Below are 8339 nucleotides of genomic sequence, written 5' to 3' on the forward strand. Positions count from 1 at the left end.
GAGCAGGAGCCTCGGGAGGCCATGGCGGATCCTCCGTGGCCTTAGCTGGCTTGGCCACGGGTATATGCCCCCCCCAAATTTTCTTGGGGAAAACTAGAAATCCTGGGGGGCGCTCTGGATGAGCGGGCACTTGAGGGCGCTCTGGAGGGGATTCCGGGACTGGAGTCCTCCTTGGGCTAAGCACGGGGACAGGAAACCTCACTGGGCTTACCGGGGGATCAGGAGCCCTCCCTGGGCCTAACGGGGGATCATGAGCCCTCCCTGGGCTTAACTGGGGAGCAGGAGCCCTCCCTGGGCTAAACGGGGAATCAGGAGCCCTCCCTGGGCTTAACTGGGGAGCAGGAGCCCTCCCTGGGCTAAACGGGGAATCAGGAGCCCTCCCTGGGCTTAACTGGGGATCTGAAGCCCTCCCTGGTCTTAAATGGGGATCAGGAGCCCTTCCTGAGCTTAACTGGAGATCAGGAGCCCTTCCTGGGCTTAACTGGGGAACAGGAGCCCTTCCTGGGCTTAACTGGGGAACAGGAGCCCTTCCTGGGCTTAACTGGGGAACAGGAGCCCTTCCTGGGCTTAACTGGGGAACAGGAGCCCTCCCTGGGCTTAACTGGGGAACAGGAGCCCTCCCTGGGCTGAACCGGGGGCTGGAGCCCTACTACCCCTCCCCAAAAAATACTTGGGGACGTTTACGGGCTCCGAGGCCCTCCATGGGCCATAACAGGGGACTGGAGCCCTCCCTGGGCTTAACTGGGGATCCCGAAGCCCTCCTTGGGCTTAACTGGGGATCCGAAGCCCTCCCTGGGCTTAACTGGGGATCTGGAGCCCTTCCTGAGCTTAACTGGGGATCAGGAGCCCTCCGTGGGCTATACTCAGGAACTGGAGCCCACACCGGACTGGATTCGGGGACTGGGATTCGCTTACGAGGAGCTGGCACTGGAGGGTGCTCTGGAGGAGCAGGCACAGCAAGGCGCTTTCGAGGTGCTGGCACTGGAGCGAGCTCTGGGGCTGGCAGGCTTGACTGAGGAACCACCGGCGGGCTTGCCACATGAACGACCGGCTGGCTTGCCACATGAATGGCCGGCGGACTTGACTGAGGAACGGCCAGCATTTCTGGGCTGAGGACAGAGACGGTGTTGGGAGGAGATGGGTGGTCGGAACATTTGGATGGGTATGTGGAGGGTCCTGGCCTGAGGAACCACCGGCGGGCTTGCCACATGAACGCTTGGCGGGCTTGCCACATGAACGCCCGGCTGACTTGCCACATGAATGGCCGGCTGACTTGACTGAGGAACAGCCAGCGTTTCTGGGCTGAGGACAGAGACGGTGCTGGGAGGAGATGGGTGGTCGGAACGTTTGGATGGGTATGTGGAGGGTCCTGGCAAGGGGTGAGCTGGTGAGGCACGGTGGTTTTCGGGAGGGACTGGATGATGATCGCTCCAAACTTTTTCTACCTCTAGATTAACTAAATTTAAATACAGGACATGATTAACCAGCTCGATCAGGGGAAAACTAGACGTTGGAAGATCGCAGCAGATTACGTCATCATCCAGCCCCAGCCGAAAACAGACACCGAGAGCAGAATCGAACCAGCTCACCTGGTTAGAGAGCTCTAGAAACTCCTCTACATACCTCTCCAATTCCCGATCACCCTGCCGCAGACACCAAAGCCTGTCTTCAGCCGTAGACATCTTGTTTTGGATCGGTTGTTCTGTCACGCTTCACACAATGAGGACTGGAACGAAGGAGCGAGGAGACGAGGGATAAACTTCAACATGGACTTTAATACAACGAACGCAGGGAAACAAACTCAGGAGTGACATCCAGGAAGACAATTCAACAACCGACAACACTAACTGAAAGGACTTGGGTTTTTAAACACAGGATAACGAGGGACTAAGGAGACACACCTGGAATCAAATGAACAATCAACATGAGGGAGAAACTGGGTCACCTGGGGCAAAACACACACAAAACATGGAACGGGGTCTGACACCTAGACCCTATACCTGGGACGTAACAATAGCAACACACATTGCTTTCACTTATTGATGACATCATACCCTCGGCCAGCTGGCACAGCAGATTCCGGCATAATCGTTGCCTGGATTGCGTACGTATGTGTGGGGCGGAGCTATCAAAATAGGGCGAGACCCTTTTGGGGTTGGGGCGTGTTTGTTTTGGTGATTTGAAATATCAACATTGGCTGCCAGAAATCACCTTTAATGTGACAACACGCACAGCAGCCAATGAAATTGCTGTATGTTATACTATATTTGCATATGTGACACAATGGTACATTATACTTATACAAACAGCAGACATCATGTTTATTCACAATGGATGTCATAATGGCACACTGGTCAAATCAGATGTAATGGATCATGACAGTCAGATGATGTCAGTATGTCATGATTTGTCATGTCCTTTTTAGTTGTTTATTTCACCGTTTTTTCTCAGGTATAAAAGTCTTAATTTACATTGTAACATTAATTTATTTACTCTAGCACAGTAGATATCAGTAAAGCAATGCTGCATTGAACTAAAGAAAGGATTAATCTATAGGTAAATCTGCTTTAAAAAGTATTACGTTTGAACATGGCCAGAATGTGCACATTTTGAGAGAAAAGTTTCAATTCATTGTCTTAACATGGTAAAACTGTGTCTTTATATGTTCTAAAGAAATGCAGCAAAAACTGACATCTTAACACAGCTAGAATGTGCTTATTGTACAAAAGGAAGGCGTTCAAAATTGCCGTGTTAACACAGACAAACAGTGTGAGTTGACATGGTCAAATTTCACATGTTCACAAGTTTAAAGACTTTTGGTTAGATCTACCTTTCATACCAACTCACTGGTTTAAAACAAGTGTGCTTCACACATCATGAAAAGTGAAACCAAAAACATTGCCATCTCGTGGCTAGCTGCAGTATAGGTCATAAACCCTACCCTCTCCATCATTTTAGATAGTTCTTATCATGCTGATGTATGTTCAGTTCAAGAGCTAATAAGTTTGCTTTTAATTAGATATTTGATGCTATAAAATGGGGTGTGGTGTCATGATTGTGTTCTTGCGACTGGGTTCTGTGAGTTTTAGGCAGGACTTTGATACTGCAGCTCCACCTCAGGATCACTACTGAACAGAATTGGGCTACAAATGACATCAGTGGTGCAAGATGACAGTGACAATACTTAGATGTTTTGGCTGGTGTTGTAGTACTTAAAACCAGTCTTGGTCTTGAGACCAGTCTTAAGACCATTTTTTGAAGGCCTTGGTATTGTTTCTGTCTCAACCACATTTGTACTTGATAACTCAGTCTCAGACTAAGAGGACTCTGGATGTTTTTTCTAGACTGGTCAATTTATGGTCATATGGACAATTGTCTTATTGTTAAAGGGGTCATACGATGCTGCTAAAAAGAACATTATTTGGTGTATATTTATTGATTCAATATAAGGTAATTTTCATTCAGTAAATGTGGTGTTGGTCTTGACTCTGTCTCGTCATGCCTTGGTCTTAGTCTCAACTGGGTCTCGGTTTAGGTGGTCTTGACTACAACTATAGTGTTGGTCTCACTTTTCTATAGTGGAAGGAAGTGGAGAAGCATCGTCCATCTTTTTTTTACAGTCTATGGTTTGAAACAAATGATTCGTAAAGGTTTCGAAGCTTCATGAAGCAGTGTTTCGAAAGCGGCCATCTCTATGATGAGGTATTTTGAATTTTTTTATTGTGTTTATCATTTATAAATCACATTTTTGTGTATATGACATTTAATCTATGGCTACACTGATAGTTAGATGACTGGCTGTAATTTATGAGCGAGTTTAGCCATCTTCAGTATTCATAACAACCCTTAACGCACACTAAATCCACACTGCTTCATAGCGGTATTTGAAGCTAAGTCCCATCATGCATCATGTTCTGGAAATAAAAAAAGATGAGTATGTTTACGTTGATACAACATTTGCAACTGCTTTTTATCACCACAATTAATCAATTGCATCACCTTTAATGCAGACTACGGAACAGACATTTAAAAATTAATTTTTAATAAAGTACTGACTTAAATACTGAAAATCAAAATAAAGCTTTGGAAAAACAATCAGTGTAACCCACTGGCCAAAGACCGCAGCCCAGAAACATCCTGCACACAGTAAAACAAGAAGAAAATTGGTAATACATTCACAAGGCTCTGCAACTCTGTAGATGATGATTGAAAGAGGTGACTTTTTTTTTTAAGTCTATAATTTATTTATTTTTTTTAATCTGCAAAGTGAATTAAACGTTAAAGGGATCGTTTTCCCAAAAAATGTAAATTCTGTTGTAATTTTTCTTTTGTAAAATCATACAGACATTTTTAAACAGAGCCAACTCTATTGGCAGCACTTGCTTTAAGCACCTTTTTCTCAGAGAAAGGAGTGGATTGGATTAGATGATGATGTGAAGCCACTGGCAAACTACCAGGAACCATGTTAATTTCAATTTAAGAGTCCCACTTGATATGACGACAGCTTATGTGCGTGTGTGTGTGTGTGTGTAATTGCATAAACAGTGCAGAGGATTTGAGATTCTTTAAGAACACAAAAGGGAGTTATGCCAACTACACCTTTGATAAAATATTTGTTTTGCGTACCCAATTGAACCAATGTGTTTTACAATGAGTAAGCTCATATAAAATTTCATTTTTGACAAACACTGATTGTATTTCTTTTTTGTCCAATTTAAGTGGCGTGGCACTTTAAAACAAATAAAACCTCTATGAAATGGGACGTAAATAGCCTGAAAGGAAATATGAACAGAACACACAAAATATGACACTGAACAGAAACAACATTCAACTTGTGCCCACTTGATATGACGACAGCTTGTGTGCGTGTGTGTGTGTGTGTGTGTAATTGCATAAACAGTGCAGAGGATTTGAGATTCTTTAAGAACACAAAAGGGAGTTATGCCAACTACACCTTTGATAAAATATTTGTTTTGCGTACCCAATTGAACCAATGTGTTTTACAATGAGTAAGCTCATATAAAATTTCATTTTTGACAAACACTGATTGTATTTCTTTTTTGTCCAATTTAAGTGGCGTGGCACTTTAAAACAAATAAAACCTCTATGAAATGGGACGTAAATAGCCTGAAAGGAAATATGAACAGAACACACAAAATATGACACTGAACAGAAACAACATTCAACTTGTGAAACAACATTTCTTTTTCAGTAATATAATAATAATAATAATAATAATAATAAATAAATTAATAAAAAATTAAAAAGGATGCCCATTTCCACCTAATGTAAAATGTTATATGTAACTCGGTGTTCAACATGTATTTATACATTATATTTTATAATTAAATTCTTAATTTAAAAAGATTGGTTTCCCTATATCAAAATAAAATAATGCTATGCTAAGATGTTACTTAAAAGCATCCATATACTGTAACTAGCATAAAGGAGGAATTATGTAACAACAAAATATGATATTGGACAAAGATCTGTGTGAAAACGGCATTTTTCCCCCTAAATCTTTTAAAAGGGTGTACATTTCCACCTAATGCTAAATGTTACCCTCTAACATGTACTCGTACGTACTGGTGTGGCACAGACTTTAATATTGAATGCATTATAATGTAGGTTATATGTATATTCTTAATTAAAATTATTTGTTTCCCTGCTAATTATTTGTTTCCCTATAATAAACATTAAGGCTTTTGGTACGTTGATATTTTACTTAGAAGAATCCATATAACATAAAAGAGGAATTATCTAAAAAACAAAAATATATCATTTAAAAAAATTATAATAAAAAATTGCATTCCAGACGGCTCCTTTAAATAAGCGGTGTCGTAGATCCTGCATGAATGAAGCCACGTGATCAAACATCATATGACGTCTGATAATTTCAGTACAAGAGAAAGCGAATCCGAGCAACAATAACACATTTACACATTTCGCTCAAGCACGCTTTAGATCCTCTACACACAAATACTCGCTCAAAAAGAAAGGCCTCTGTTATAACAGGTGAGTCGACTCGATTATTGTTACATCAATTGTGTGACAGTGTTGTTGTGCTGAGTGTGCATGCACGCCTCCACTCACTCTCTTCACATACATATATATATATATATATTATTATTAGTCTATCATATACCTGAAGCAGCTGTATAAACGCACGTGCATTTATTATTCAAAATGCAAACGAGCTGCTGTGTATCATAAACACATTTAATAAGCGTGACCGGAGTCAGAGACTCACAGCCTATGGGGATTCCCTCTGTGAATTAGAGGCATTATAGTGACAGCTAGGGGGATGTGCAGAAATGTGTGCGCGCACACACACACACACACACACACATATACATCAGCACAAAGCTGCTGTTTCATCATAAGGGCGCTGTGCGCTTCAGCACCAGGTAGGGCGCGTGTGTTGTATCAATATCAAATGATGCTGTATTCATATATTCATGTCTAAATGGGCGAATGGAATCTTTTATTATCCAGTCTTTCCTTCACATATCTATGACAGGTAAAAATCGGAGTGAAAGAAGGTTTCATTTGTTCGAACGCTATTCAGATGTCTTTCCTGTATGCATGAAAAAAAATGTATCGCTTTGTTTGTTTTAATCGGATCGTGGATGCTGATTCATCATAATGCTGCTCGGTTCATGCATGCCTCTAGCTCAGGAATCAGTTCCCGGATCTATGTATTTGTTCGTGTGATGAGTATCTGTTATATAGTATCACATTCAGAAGCAGATGACTTTTAGTGTGATCTCATTTGCGAGATGTTTAGTAATAAACGTGTGTATTAATCAACGCTGTTTGTTAATGTGCATTGACCTGTTAGAATGCTTGAGTATTTGTGAGTTTTAATTCTGCCAAATGTAAATTCCTGATAAACTTTGATCACTATCTTAAGATTGATCTAAGGCTCCTTTTCTTAATTTGCTTGCTCTTATGTTACAATATGCATAAAACAGGAGCAGCAGGAGCAGGTTTTTGTTGACCACAATTCTAAGCATCAAGAGCACTCCTGAGTCCTGACTGCCATGAGCATATGTGATCCATATTGAGCTGAAGGTTAGAGTGACACTGTAAAAGCTTTTTGAATATAGTGCATTACCCATGACTTTATACCCTGTCTTACTTTAGGAAAGAAGCATGTAACATTTTACTTCTGATTTATTTTTACAGAATTGCAGTTAAATGTTTGGACACAGCTTTGATATGGCATTGCACTCACTGTATGGTATTGCTATGTCCTGGTTACAAAACAAAAGCTGTTGCAAATTTCCAGCATTATTGCCCTGAAAAACAAAGACAGCGTTCATTAAATACACATTGATAACATACCCAGTTGTGTAATTATGTTTAATACATTTTAAAATTTAACTTGCCCTGACCTCATGTGCATGGTAAAAAAAAAAACTTTTCATTATATAGTTGAACCTTGTCTGAATGTATGGCAATGTGGTTTTATTGTGTCCATTTGTTTGCCTAACAGCTAACATATCATCATCATATTTTTGTTTGATGATATTACATTTTTTCCAGTTTAAGAGGATTTTTAATGAAGTGCTGTACAGAATCTTTGCTTTTTTGTATGGTACACATTTATGTATTTGGACAAGTTTGTGTAAAAGATATTTTGGCTTAATCAACAATAGCTTGGGCAGACCTAAATCTGCCTTGCATATATAAGGATGCCCTTTTGTGTCATAAACCCCATCTATTCATATGTAATTTCACCTGCCAGAGCAGGTAACAAGAACAGATGAGCACCTTCATCGAGCAGCAGGGGTTTAGATAGCGGCTTTCTTTTGAAAGATGTATGGTCTATCACATGCCTTCTGTAAATCCAGCCTTCCTTTTGCCTGTGATACAGGCTTTGACTGGTATTTCTATTTAACATGAGCTCATGAGCCACTTATTGGCTGAAGCTGTGCTAGGACAGGAGTTGATGCAACCTAAAGAAAGTCTTTAATGAGTGGAGGAGGTGCTCCTCGTATCTTCCAATTCTTATGCCATCTCTGCAGAAATTACAGTCCCCGAAAGAGTCCTTAAGTACAGTGTTATCTGGATGCAGAGCTGTAACAGCACAGGACTCCAGAAAAGATCAATAGGGTTTTGGGGGGTGTTGGGAGGGGTGTCGATGATGAAACTCGGTGTAAGTGAGGATGTCTTTTTTTTTTTTTTTACTGCAAATCACTCTTGTTCAATGCGAATGCCTTATGCTGGAATATGAGCAGTCATTTATTCCGTCATCAACCGGGTGCTGATAGCGCGCGCGCACAGGTGAGACCTGAACAGCACACGTTGATATCTGTGTTTAAGCTAAACTCATG

General features: G+C 41.2%; 1 protein-coding gene across 1 annotated transcript in view; it reads left to right on the forward strand.

The window, feature by feature from the left end:
• The first annotated feature begins 5899 nt into the window (after positions 1-5899).
• LOC107701907 (transcription factor MafG) overlaps positions 5900-8339 on the forward strand; it is a 13123-nt gene continuing 10683 nt past the window's right edge. The window contains exon 1 of the mRNA XM_016504052.1: positions 5900-6015. The gene's annotated coding sequence lies outside the window, so the exon portion shown is untranslated. The remainder of the gene's footprint in view (positions 6016-8339) is intronic.

This window comes from Sinocyclocheilus anshuiensis, unplaced genomic scaffold (genome assembly GCF_001515605.1).
Source record: "Sinocyclocheilus anshuiensis isolate Anshui unplaced genomic scaffold, SAMN03320099.WGS_v1.1 scaffold498, whole genome shotgun sequence".
Lineage (NCBI taxonomy): Eukaryota > Metazoa > Chordata > Actinopteri > Cypriniformes > Cyprinidae > Sinocyclocheilus > Sinocyclocheilus anshuiensis.